General features: G+C 46.4%; 1 long non-coding RNA gene across 1 annotated transcript; it reads left to right on the top strand.

Moving 5' to 3' along the window:
* The first annotated feature begins 2,646 nt into the window (after positions 1-2,646).
* On the top strand, positions 2,647-9,816 carry LOC128793694 (uncharacterized). Its single transcript, XR_008432863.1, has 3 exons — positions 2,647-2,781; positions 4,398-4,580; positions 9,647-9,816. It is a non-coding gene; the product is annotated as an uncharacterized LOC128793694 (long non-coding RNA).
* Positions 9,817-10,703: the final 887 nt, after the last annotated feature.

A 10,703-nucleotide genomic window follows, 5' to 3' on the forward strand; every position in this document is an offset into this window, starting at 1 on the left:
GCTGGAGAAAAGAGCAGAAAGGACCAAAGCCTTTAGGGAAGAAATACCTCAGGCAGTTCTTCCCTTCAGGAGGCTCTGGCCAACACTGGAAGACCTCAGGTTGCAGCAGTGACAAATTCTTGTGCACAAAAAGGGAAAGATCAGTTTATTTATTATTTTGGCAGAAAAAAATAACATTTGGGTAGTGTAGGACCCTTCTGGAGATGAAAATTGCTAAAGCAGTAAGCTGTACCCACTGTAAATTAGCGATGCCTAAATGGAAAAAAGAGTAGGCTTTTTAAGTCACTTGCAAATTACATAAACCTTGCATGTTTTTTTCTTGTATTTATTTAGTAAATTGAAAGTACAGCAATTTTTTTCTTGTAGAACTATACTGTTGACTCACTTTTTCAAGAGGACAGGGAGCAGCTCAAAATTTGCAGCAGGAAAAGGCACGGGAGCTGCCTAATTTGGCCACGTTTTTCTTTGCCATGAAGAACTGCGAGCTTTCTCCAAGGAAATGTGGAGTGACTCATTAAGCTCCATCTAAAACCAGAGCAGTGTGTGTGTATTCCAGGGTGTGCAGAAGTTAAATTGCCTTTTAGGGAGGTTAAGGACATTAAGGATTATTTCCTTTCACCTGTCAATCCACAGTTACTCACACAAGCTTTGGATGTGCATCCAAGTCTTTCAAAGGTTGTTCTCTGTGTTTGAGGATAGACCAGAAAGCCAATATTGTTATTTTTGGGCTATTTTTGATGTCTGCATACAGACAACCCTCTAGAGTTGCCATAAATATCCTGTTTGCTTTCTTTGTTTCTCTTTCATTTGTCTCCCTTGGTATCAACCAGACTATTCTTCCTAAAATGTTTTACTGTGTCCCTGCTGCTCCCTTTGGAGGAGAAAATCGGGGAAACACATTTGCAGGGGGAAAGGGATATTTATCCAGCAGTGAGCAACTTTTAAAAATAGTTAAATCAATTTAGAGCAAACTTTCAACAGAGAACGCTCACCTTTGGACAGAGATCAAGAATGGAAACTCTCAGACCAGAAGGAATTCGTGCAGGATGTAATGAGGAATCAAAAAATGTGAGTGGGTCTGGAGGGTGCCAGGACCAGAATAAGGCCAGGTCACCCTGGCTGCCAGGCAAAAAGCTGCTTTTTCTCCCTCTCACGCAGCTCACAAATGTCTAACATTTCGCTGAGAGTGTGAAGTGCAAATCCAAGCACCCACAAGGATTAATTTACGTGCCCGAGTGGGGCTCAAAGAGCCCAGCTGAGGCCAGCTCTGTCCCACGTGTGCACAAATCCACAGGCAGCCATTCCAGAGCCTACAGAGCATTTTCTCCCTGCGAAAGGCACGTGTGATGCTGGGCTCATTAGGAGGAGATGTGAAATCGGATCCTCCTTTCTTCCTGCTCGGCTCTGCCTTTCTGCTGAGTGCCACAAAAGCAGTTTGCATTTGTTCACCCTCTGCCCACAGCTCTGGAGCTGAAGTTTATGTCCATCTTTCTTCTGGTTTTTTGCCTTTTCAAATTCTTGGCTCCCTCATTCAGAAGCTGAAAGAGGGAAATTCTCCTAGTGCAGCAAAGCACTTAGGTACTGGAGCAGAGAGCTGTTTTACTTTTTAATAAAGCAGATGTTGCATTTCTGACCTTCTCCTGTGCCCATTCTCCAGGCTGGCATGTGCAGACTCCAGGAGCTCCTGCCTGCTGTCACTCACACCTGGGCTGAGAGCCTGCCCTCACCAGGAGGGCTTTGCCTGAGCCTTCCCAACAAGCTGGGGAGAAATCCTTCCAGCAGCTCCTCTCACCTCGTAAAAGCCTGAGTGCGAATTGCCGGCGCATGTGGGAGACCCTGCAGCTCCTGGGGACACTGAATCTCTTCTGTTCTCCCACCAAAACTGCCCTGTGGGAGACCCTGCAGCTCCTGGGGACACTGAATCTCTTCTGTTCTCCCACCAAAACTGCCCTGGGCCCTCGGCAAATTTTCCATTTTGGCAGCAGCACTGTTACCTCCTCGGGTGCTCCCATCTGTCTCTGGGAATTTGCAGGTGGTGACGTGAGACGGGAGGATCAGTCCCAGTTTCTTGCTCCTATCCATCATTTTTTGGTGGGCATTCAGCCCCCCTGATCAGCCAGCACGTGGATTTTAGGGCCATCCTCAGCACAAGGGGGGTGACACAGGGATCTGCAGGTGGTGGTTACACCAATCCAGCCATTGTAGGTACCCCAGGCAACTGCTGCCAAAAATTGGGCAACTGAAACCTGGAGAGGGACTTTAGACAAGGGCATGTACAGATAAGATTGTTGATATCAGTCTCAAAATGTGAAGAGGGTAGATCTTGATTAGATATCAGGAAGAAATTCTTCCCTGTGAGGCCCTGGCACAGGGTGCCCAGAGCAGCTGTGGCTGCCCCTGGATCCCTGGAATGTCCAAGGCCAGGTTGGACACTGGGGCTTGGAGCACCCTGGGACAGTGGAAGGTGTCCCTGCCCATGGCAGGAACACGGTGATCTTTTTAAGGTGCCTTCCCACCCAAACCATTCCAGGATCCACGACTCTATGATCTCAGGAATTGTCATAGTGCAGGAACACAGAGCAGAGAAAAAAAGGCACGACGGAGTCATGGCCATGTCAGATGTTTGTGCTCCTCAAGGATAGACAGCACCTGCCTCCCTGGAGGAAAATCCAAGGGAATTGTAGATGCCTTTGTAGCCTTGTCTGCCTTATTAGGTTAAAGGACTCCTGGTTTGGCCTTTGCCTGAGGGTATCCAGTTGCCCTTGCCCAGCAGGAGCCGAGGTATGCTGAATTAAGATGATGTATTCCGTGGACAGGTGCAAAACGGAGTCGTTTCTTCAGCCAGGAGAGGAATAAAAAAGGTGGTTAGAGAGTTCATCCTGTGCTACAGAAAACCACAGCACTGTATATCAGGGACTTAACATATCTATTATTATATACATCTTGTAAGTTCAGTGTCAGCTCTTGGCTGGGGGTGGTAGGAGATGCTGGGGCTCCTTGAGGGTGAGGACTTCTGTTCTTTGGAATATTTGGACTTTTCTGAAGAGTCTGAGGCTCTTGGGAAGGACCTTGCTGCTGCAGGGGGGCTCAGATGCCCAAACAGGACCATTTCTGGCAGCTCAATTCACTGGATGGCTTGGTCCTGCTCAGTGAGACGTGTCCCCGTGTCACTGACCCTACAACCCACGTTGCAGCAGAGAAGTTTGCTCACTGCAGTCCCCACAAGGAAGCCTGACAGAAGCTCATTATCATCTCTCCATGGCGTTTATGAGGGAAATCTGCCATCCTGGATATTTTACCCCCACAAGTGCTACCCTCCCTGACAAACCACGGGCATCCACGAGCCAAAAAGCAAAGCTTTTGAGTTGTCAGCATGGCTGTGGTGGCTCACAGGGAAATCTGGGCAGACTGTGGTGTGTTTACACATTGTCCCTGAGTGACAATCCCTCTCTGTGTCCCCCCAAAGCCATTAACGCTCTGAGGAGTCAGCAGATGAACTGGAGTGGTTAAACTCATTAACACCAAGGTTAACTCCCATTGTGAAGCTCCTGGCTCGACATCAGAGGGCAATAAAACACCAAGAGCAACATGATGACTGTTATGATCAGGAAATTTGGGACATGTGTCATTAGAGGGAACAAACAGGGCAGCAGAGGTGTCTGGCAGCAGCGCTGCTGAGCGTTCATTGCCATTCACTCCCCCTCCATGTTCCTCTAATGCCCTTTATCAGCTTCCTCCGCTGTTGGGTGCAAACAAAGTCTGGCCCTTACCTGAGGGTCAGAGAGATGAGAGACAGTGTTAGACAGGATATTCCCAGCATTTTCAATGCTTCCTTTTTGGTGGGTTATGATTGTCTGACTGACACGGCCAAGCGAAAGTGCTGCGGGTTCCCGCGGGACCCGTGTGGCTGTAAAGCTCACAAACATAATAATAACAAAGCCATAAATTCTGACCTGTGGTACAGTCCGAGCCGAATAACAGCTCCCCAGCTGTGGAATATGTGCCCTTGTTGTGTGAAAGTGGCAGACCCGGGGGTAAAGTTCACCTCGTATTTGTCAGGTTGTGTAGAGCCAGGCCCGTTTAATGACCAAAACGCAGCCAAAAGCCCCAGCAGCAGGACAGATGCCCAACTGTGTTTTGAGCCTGTTATGATCTCTACTGAATATTTTGTGAGTAGAGAAAGCTTAAAAAAATACACGATGAGGGACAGATAACAGAGGCAGGGTGAAAAGTGGCAGCGATCCCACTGCAAGGGATGGGTTTATCCCCTACACAACACCCAGGATTTTTGTATCAGCACAGCTTTACCCAGTGCCTCAGTGCCTTCAGGCCATGAGGACTGGATACAGCCCAGGAGCAGGGATGAAATAACCCTCGGCTGTTTCTTCTTTCTGCAGTGATTTCTTCCCAGCCAAAACTCTGCAGCCCCAAACCCCTGAAAGACCTTAGGACGGCTCCAAAGCTTACAGAAAGCTGGGGAAGTGCACTGGGTGAATATTAGGGAAGACTGACAGAGCCATGAGTTAATTCAGATCCTTCCCAACAGAGGAGAAAGAGTTGGACACGTGGAAAACCCCCAGGTACCCCATGCCTGCCTTTGGGAGGTGCTGGGATGGGCTGGCAGCAGGGAGATGCTCATAGGAGGAGTTGGGGACAAAGCTTGGTTGGGTCTGCCTGATGGAGGGGATTTTCCAGGGAAAAGGGACTTGAGAGACGACTTCTTCATCTCCCCCATCACCCCTGCCAGACTGGGATCGTGTCCACCTCAAGGCTTGGTGACAAGCGGGAGCGGGCTGCGCGCCATCCGGAGAAGGAAGGACGAGATGATTTGTTTTTGTGTGTGTTTTTCTTTCCATGTCTGCTCCTTGGAAGGAAACATGTCTGCTTTTAGAGAACAATGCTGCCCAGGGCCGTGGGAGTGAGGGACTGGGCTGTGCGAATCCCAACCCGCAGCCCGTTCCCAGGCCGGCCCTTGGCCGGGCTCAGCCCTGCACCGGCCCCTTCCAGAGGGTTCAATCCTAAATGAGGAGGGCTGGGGGCAGTTGGGAAGTGCAGCCTTTATGGGGATGCAGCACTTGCTGTCCCCGAGCTGTTGGGAGCAGGGATACCTCCCAAATCCCCAACCTGCACCCCATAACCTTCACTGCTACCTTGAATTTTTCCTCTGCTTCTTACCCCAAATTCTTTCTTTGGACTTTTCTTAGAGCTGTCTCTTCAAGGCATCCATTTCCCAATGGATTGGTGAGGACAATAAAATGGGGACAGGACAGCCACCAATCCAGCAGGACAATCCCCCACTTCCATCTCCTTCCTCTGGAGCCAAGAGCAGTTATGTCAGATCTCCTCATCTTGAGACAGCAAAACTCCCTTCAAAGTTGTGAAATTCCTACCACACATTCCACACCTCTATTAATCACCCCAAGTTCTGCTTTTGGAAGCACAGAGGGCTCCATGGGCTGTTGCAGTGGGCTTAAGCTCTACCAGCCTCCAGCCAGGCCATGTTTTGTCCTGATGTTCTCCACACACCAAATTTTGAGGTGGAATTTGGGCTGCAAGCTGCTAACTCCACTTGGAATGGGGTTTTGGGGTATCTCAGGGGTGCAAAGCAGCATTTTAGGGATTCCCAGCCAGTTCTCTTCAGCCTGACTAAAAGCACTTGGCATCAATTAGGGAATGTCCAGAAAGGCTGTAATTTCCATCCGTGCCTGAGCAGCACAGGAGGTGTTACAGAGGAGTCAGATACTGTGGATTTGGAGTTCTTGGGGTGAAAGGGATTGACAAGAGGTGCAAAGATACCTTTGGGAGGGCTTAGAGCTCCCAAATCTCCAGACAAGTACTGAGGTGATAAAATACATTCCAGCAGCAGGGATTAGCCAGGCATTTTCCTCATTTTGCAGCATTTTTTGTCACCTCATAGCTCCTTTGTCACTGCAGCCCTTAGAGCCTGGCTGTGCCCAGGGATTGGGAAGGTTTTGTAGGAAAGTTTTCCTCTCTCCCAGCGAAACAAAACCCTTCTGGGGTCCTTCCTGGTGATCCTTAAGGTCTGCAGATCACCTTTAAGAGAAACCCTTGCCCTGGCACTCGAAGGAACGCTTGAACAAGGCTCCTTAACACAGCCCCGTGCCCTCCCGGCACTTCTCCCGCCCAGTCCCGGCTATCCCGGTGCTGAATGGGACCTTAGTTTTAAGGATAAACACATCCATCACAACGCTGTTTGGCCCACATCCCCTCCATGAAACCCCTTTTGAGGACTCTCTGCCCAGAGCCCGCATCCCTGCTCCACTTTCCACTCCCCAACCTGCTTTTTCCAACGCTCCCCAAGCAAAATCCCGCATTTTCCAGGAGTGGGAAGAGGCGCAGGAAAACAAGGGCCACTTTAACCCCTGTTTTAAAGCTGGAGTTCCCTCCTGGTTTGGTGTATTTAGTTTGGGCACAGTTCTGAAACAAAAGGTACAAAGGAGCCAAGTTGTTGGGGCAGGGGGAGGGAAGAAAGTTGGTTTGATTTTGAGAGCCTTGGAAGATCATTAAAATTTCATAACAGGCAGGAAAAAAAAAAAAAAAAAAAAAAAAAAGGGCTTGTTTGCTTCTAAGGTCTCTGGTGTTTAAAGAGCTCAAGACAAAACTGCCGAGCAGAATATTCCAGTTTATCCAGTGGAATAGGAAGGAATGGCCCCAGACGTAATTACAAGTAAGTAGAGCAGCGAGAGAGGGGAAAAAGCTCAGGAAATCTGATGTCTAAGAAGGTTTTTTTCGCCGGGGTTTAATCAGTTTGCCCAATTGTTTGTTTGTGGTGATTTTTCTGACCTGCCTCAGTGAAGCGTTGGATACTTCGACAGCAAAACGGGCGGGACTGGGGGGATTTTGGTTTCTGGAATTTGGGGGCAGCGGAAAGCGAAGCAGGGAGCAGGGGTGAAATGTGAAGCGTGGTTTGAGAGTTTACAAAGCTGGGTTCAGGGGATGGGGTTTCACCAGTGGTCTCGCTGCTCACTGATTTTGGAGTTTTTATCCGCTGAACAAGCAACAGGAGAGAGATTTTTACAAAAGCAGGGAAATGATATCTCATTAATATTCCTACCTAGCAGGAAAAGAAGGGAATAATAACATTTAGTGGTTCTAAAGCAGCGGGGAGATGATGATGAATGTTAGGCTGTACGTGAAAACTATACAAGGCTGTATAGATTTCAAAAAAAAAAAAATCCGTGCTATTTCTGTTCTTGGGCTTCACTCTTTAAAAATACATTACCACTGAAATGGAGTTTTAGAAGGGAATAACAACACTGGCAAAATATTTCTTTGAAGCGCAGAACTCCTGATCTGAGAAACAAAATGGGTCATAAATCACAGAACGCATTAAGGAGCCCACAAGATATATGGAAATGTAACATTATAAAATATTCTTCTCAGGATGAAATAGCATTTAAAACCAGAATTTTATAGTGATCCAAACACTAGTAAAGGGATTATGCTCCCGTCAAGGTTGTAGATATCAGTTCCATTCTAAAATCGCAGTACGGTACTTCAAGAAATCATTAATAGTGATTAGATATTTGTATATATGACATCAGACTTATTCATGAAAAGGAGAAACTTTTAGCGCTGTATTTATATTTTATTATTAACTTACTTTTAGCTGTCTGCAATTTGTAAAACATTGCGGTGTTTAATGGCATAGTTCTTGCAGTAAAATATATGTATCTTACTTTTTTATTTTGTTTTACCAAAAATAAACTCCATACCCTAGGAAACATAATCTTACTTATAATTTCCTGTCAAATAACCTTCAAGCTGAACACAAAGAAAATATATTTAATTATTTGCTGAAATATATAATATTTTCTGCTTTTTTAATGAATAGAGCTTATTATCCTTCCTCTTTTTATACCTAGTCCATAAGCATTGTGCTCATGAGAGCAGCTTTATAATCAGAGGAGGAGTTTTTAAAGGAATATTGTTAAATTCAAAGTTAAATCTTATTATCTCTTGTGAGATTTGTGCTCCTAAAATCATTGCCTACAGTAAATTGTTCCTCTGATTTGAAATGTTCATCCCACAAGGAGGGTTAATTATTCCATTAGGATACAATTTTCTCCTTATTTTCCCATCTCCAGGGAAAAAAAAAAAATCAGCTTCCCTGCTTTTCAGTTTTTACACAAGTGTACAAATAAAGCACGGAGATAATTTCTGAGGATTGTCCATTTGCAAACTCCCATCATTTTTTAAGGATTTTCCCAGAGAGAAGCCTGATCCAAGCCGTGCTGGAGTTAATGAGTCATTTCTATCTGCTGTAAAGGGATTTGGAGCTGAGCACTGGACTCCTTACAAGCTGGAGGCTGAGCTGTCATAAGAACATGAATTTTATCATCTTGCAAAATCAGGAATCATGGAATAATTTAGCCTGTAGTTGGAGAGTACAGTTTGGTCTGATAATGATATTTTTCTCCATGTACTTTGGATTTACCAGCGGTTTGTGGCTAACACAGCCCGTGTCAGCTGATTTCTCACCCTCATGTTAATAACACTGTGCTTTGGCATTGTGCTTGCGTAGAAAAACAGCAAATTTTGAACCTCTGATTTTGTTATTTTTTTAAAAATAGACAAAGGTATTATTTACAAAAGAGCCCATTCCACAGTTTGATAATTATCAGAATAGCCTGAAATCTCACCAGCTCTATTAGAAAACGGAGAAGTCTGAGGAGTCACAGGAATTCTGGAGTCAGTGAAGGTTCAAATGCTTTTTGCCTCCTTTTCTCTCTTTTATTCCTTGCTTCCCACAAAGCCTCCATTGGGAGCAGGGTCTGGAAAGGGTCAGCTCAGTCTAAGCAGGGTCTGGAAACAAGGCCCATGTTGTCACACCAGGTTTGCTCAACCCTTCCAACCCAACCTGGTCTCCATGTCCTGCCATAATTCAAATGAGGCTGTTCCTGCTGGGAACGTGGCATTCCCGGGAACATTCCCTCCTGGGAGCCAGGGCTGCAAGTCCTCCTGATTTAAGAGCTCTTAGTGATGCTGCTATTCTGACTTTACAGGCATTCACAGCCTCCCTCCTCAGCCTTTCCCTTATTTCTGTGTGGAAAGAAGTGAAGTAGGAAGGCTCCCAGGTAGATGAGTTTGTAGGGATAATTGGAGTGTGGGCTTGTAAAAGGAACCTCCTTCAGGTCACCTTTCAGACAGGAAGCTTTAAAAATGTAACTCTTCTTTAAATGACCCCCACCCCCCAAAAAAAACAAAAAAAAAAAAAAAAAACCCAAAAAACCCCAAAAAACAAACAACCCCCCCCAAAAAAAAAAAAAAAAACACAAAAAAACCTCCACAAAACCAAAAAAAAACCACCAACTACCAAAAACCCAACAACAAACAAACAAACAAACAAAAAAACCCGCAGATTTAGTGGTGCAGTTATTTGCAGATAATGCCATTTAAGAGGCCAGAAATCTTCTGGGATTTTCCAGTCTGGACAGATGGGGGTACACAGGGGTCTCATCCCCTTGGGCCAGGGGAGCTGCCCCTGCAAGACTCCTTTCCCTGATCCATGGCCCAAAACTTTCCAAGTTATATGATCCCCCCCCCCAAAAAAATTTTATGAATCAAGCTTGCTTGGGAGGAGTGAAAAGTTTAATTCTACTTAATTTCTGTTCGTTCTGTGCAGGAGAAACTCACAGAGCCCAGTGCAAGAAGTGCAAAAGAGCCCAGAAGTGCCAGGGGCAAAATGCGATGGATGATTTCCGATGCCACTGACTTCCCAATCTGCTCCCACCCCTGGACAGAAATTTTGGCTGCCCCAGGGATGCAGTTGGCAACCTCTCTGCTCCAACACTTGTAAATAAAGGCCTTTTTATCTCTGGGGTTTCATGTTCAGAAGAAAGTTATCTGTGGCCATAAAAAACACATCTGTCGCTCTGCTGAGGGCAGAGCAGCCAAGGGTTCAGCATGGCATGGAAATGCTTCCAGCAGGCTTGCAGCCACAGCTATGCCCCTTTTCTTCCCTTTTTCCATACACTTGATCCTGACCCAGGCAGTTGCTGCTCTTTCTGGAGGGTGGCAACTCAGAAAATGCCAAATATCTGGTTTTTTTTTTTTTTGGGGGGGGGGGGCTTAAATAAACTGTCCTCACATGAGCAGAAGGATTTTTGTTACAATATCTGCCCAAATCCTTAAACTCTCAGAAACTGCCCTCAGCACCCTCGCTCATTCCCCTGGAGAGGATGAAGCTCCTTATCCTGAGGTCTGCCTCAGCACAGCTCTGTCTGCAGCAGGGGCAGGACAGGCATGGGGACGGGGCAGATAAATGAGCTTGTCATAGTTTGGGGAGCAGCTGCAAAAGCCAGTGTGCCAAATTCAGCAGAGAGGCAGCTGCCCTTCCCTGCTCCCAGTGAAGTCTCTTCCTCCTGACAGTTTGCTGAAAGGATTTCCATTGTGTGGTACTTAGCACATCTGGGAATTTATTGCAAGCTGATGCTTTCTGTTTTCTGTCTCAGCGACACCGACAGAAGATGCGGAAGGACAATCCGTGCCAGATCTCTGCTCCACGCTGCATCCAAATGTGGTAAAACCCTGGAAAGCTCTGACGTAGGAGAGCCCTGCTTGTCCTGGTCTGATCCTGAATGACACTGACACCCACTGACTTCTCCCTGGAACAGATGCTGCTTAGGAAAAATACCAGGATTCGGATAAACTATAGGAAAAAAAAAATGTTTATTTCCAAA

Source organism: Vidua chalybeata, chromosome 11 (assembly GCF_026979565.1).
Source record: "Vidua chalybeata isolate OUT-0048 chromosome 11, bVidCha1 merged haplotype, whole genome shotgun sequence".
NCBI lineage: Eukaryota > Metazoa > Chordata > Aves > Passeriformes > Viduidae > Vidua > Vidua chalybeata.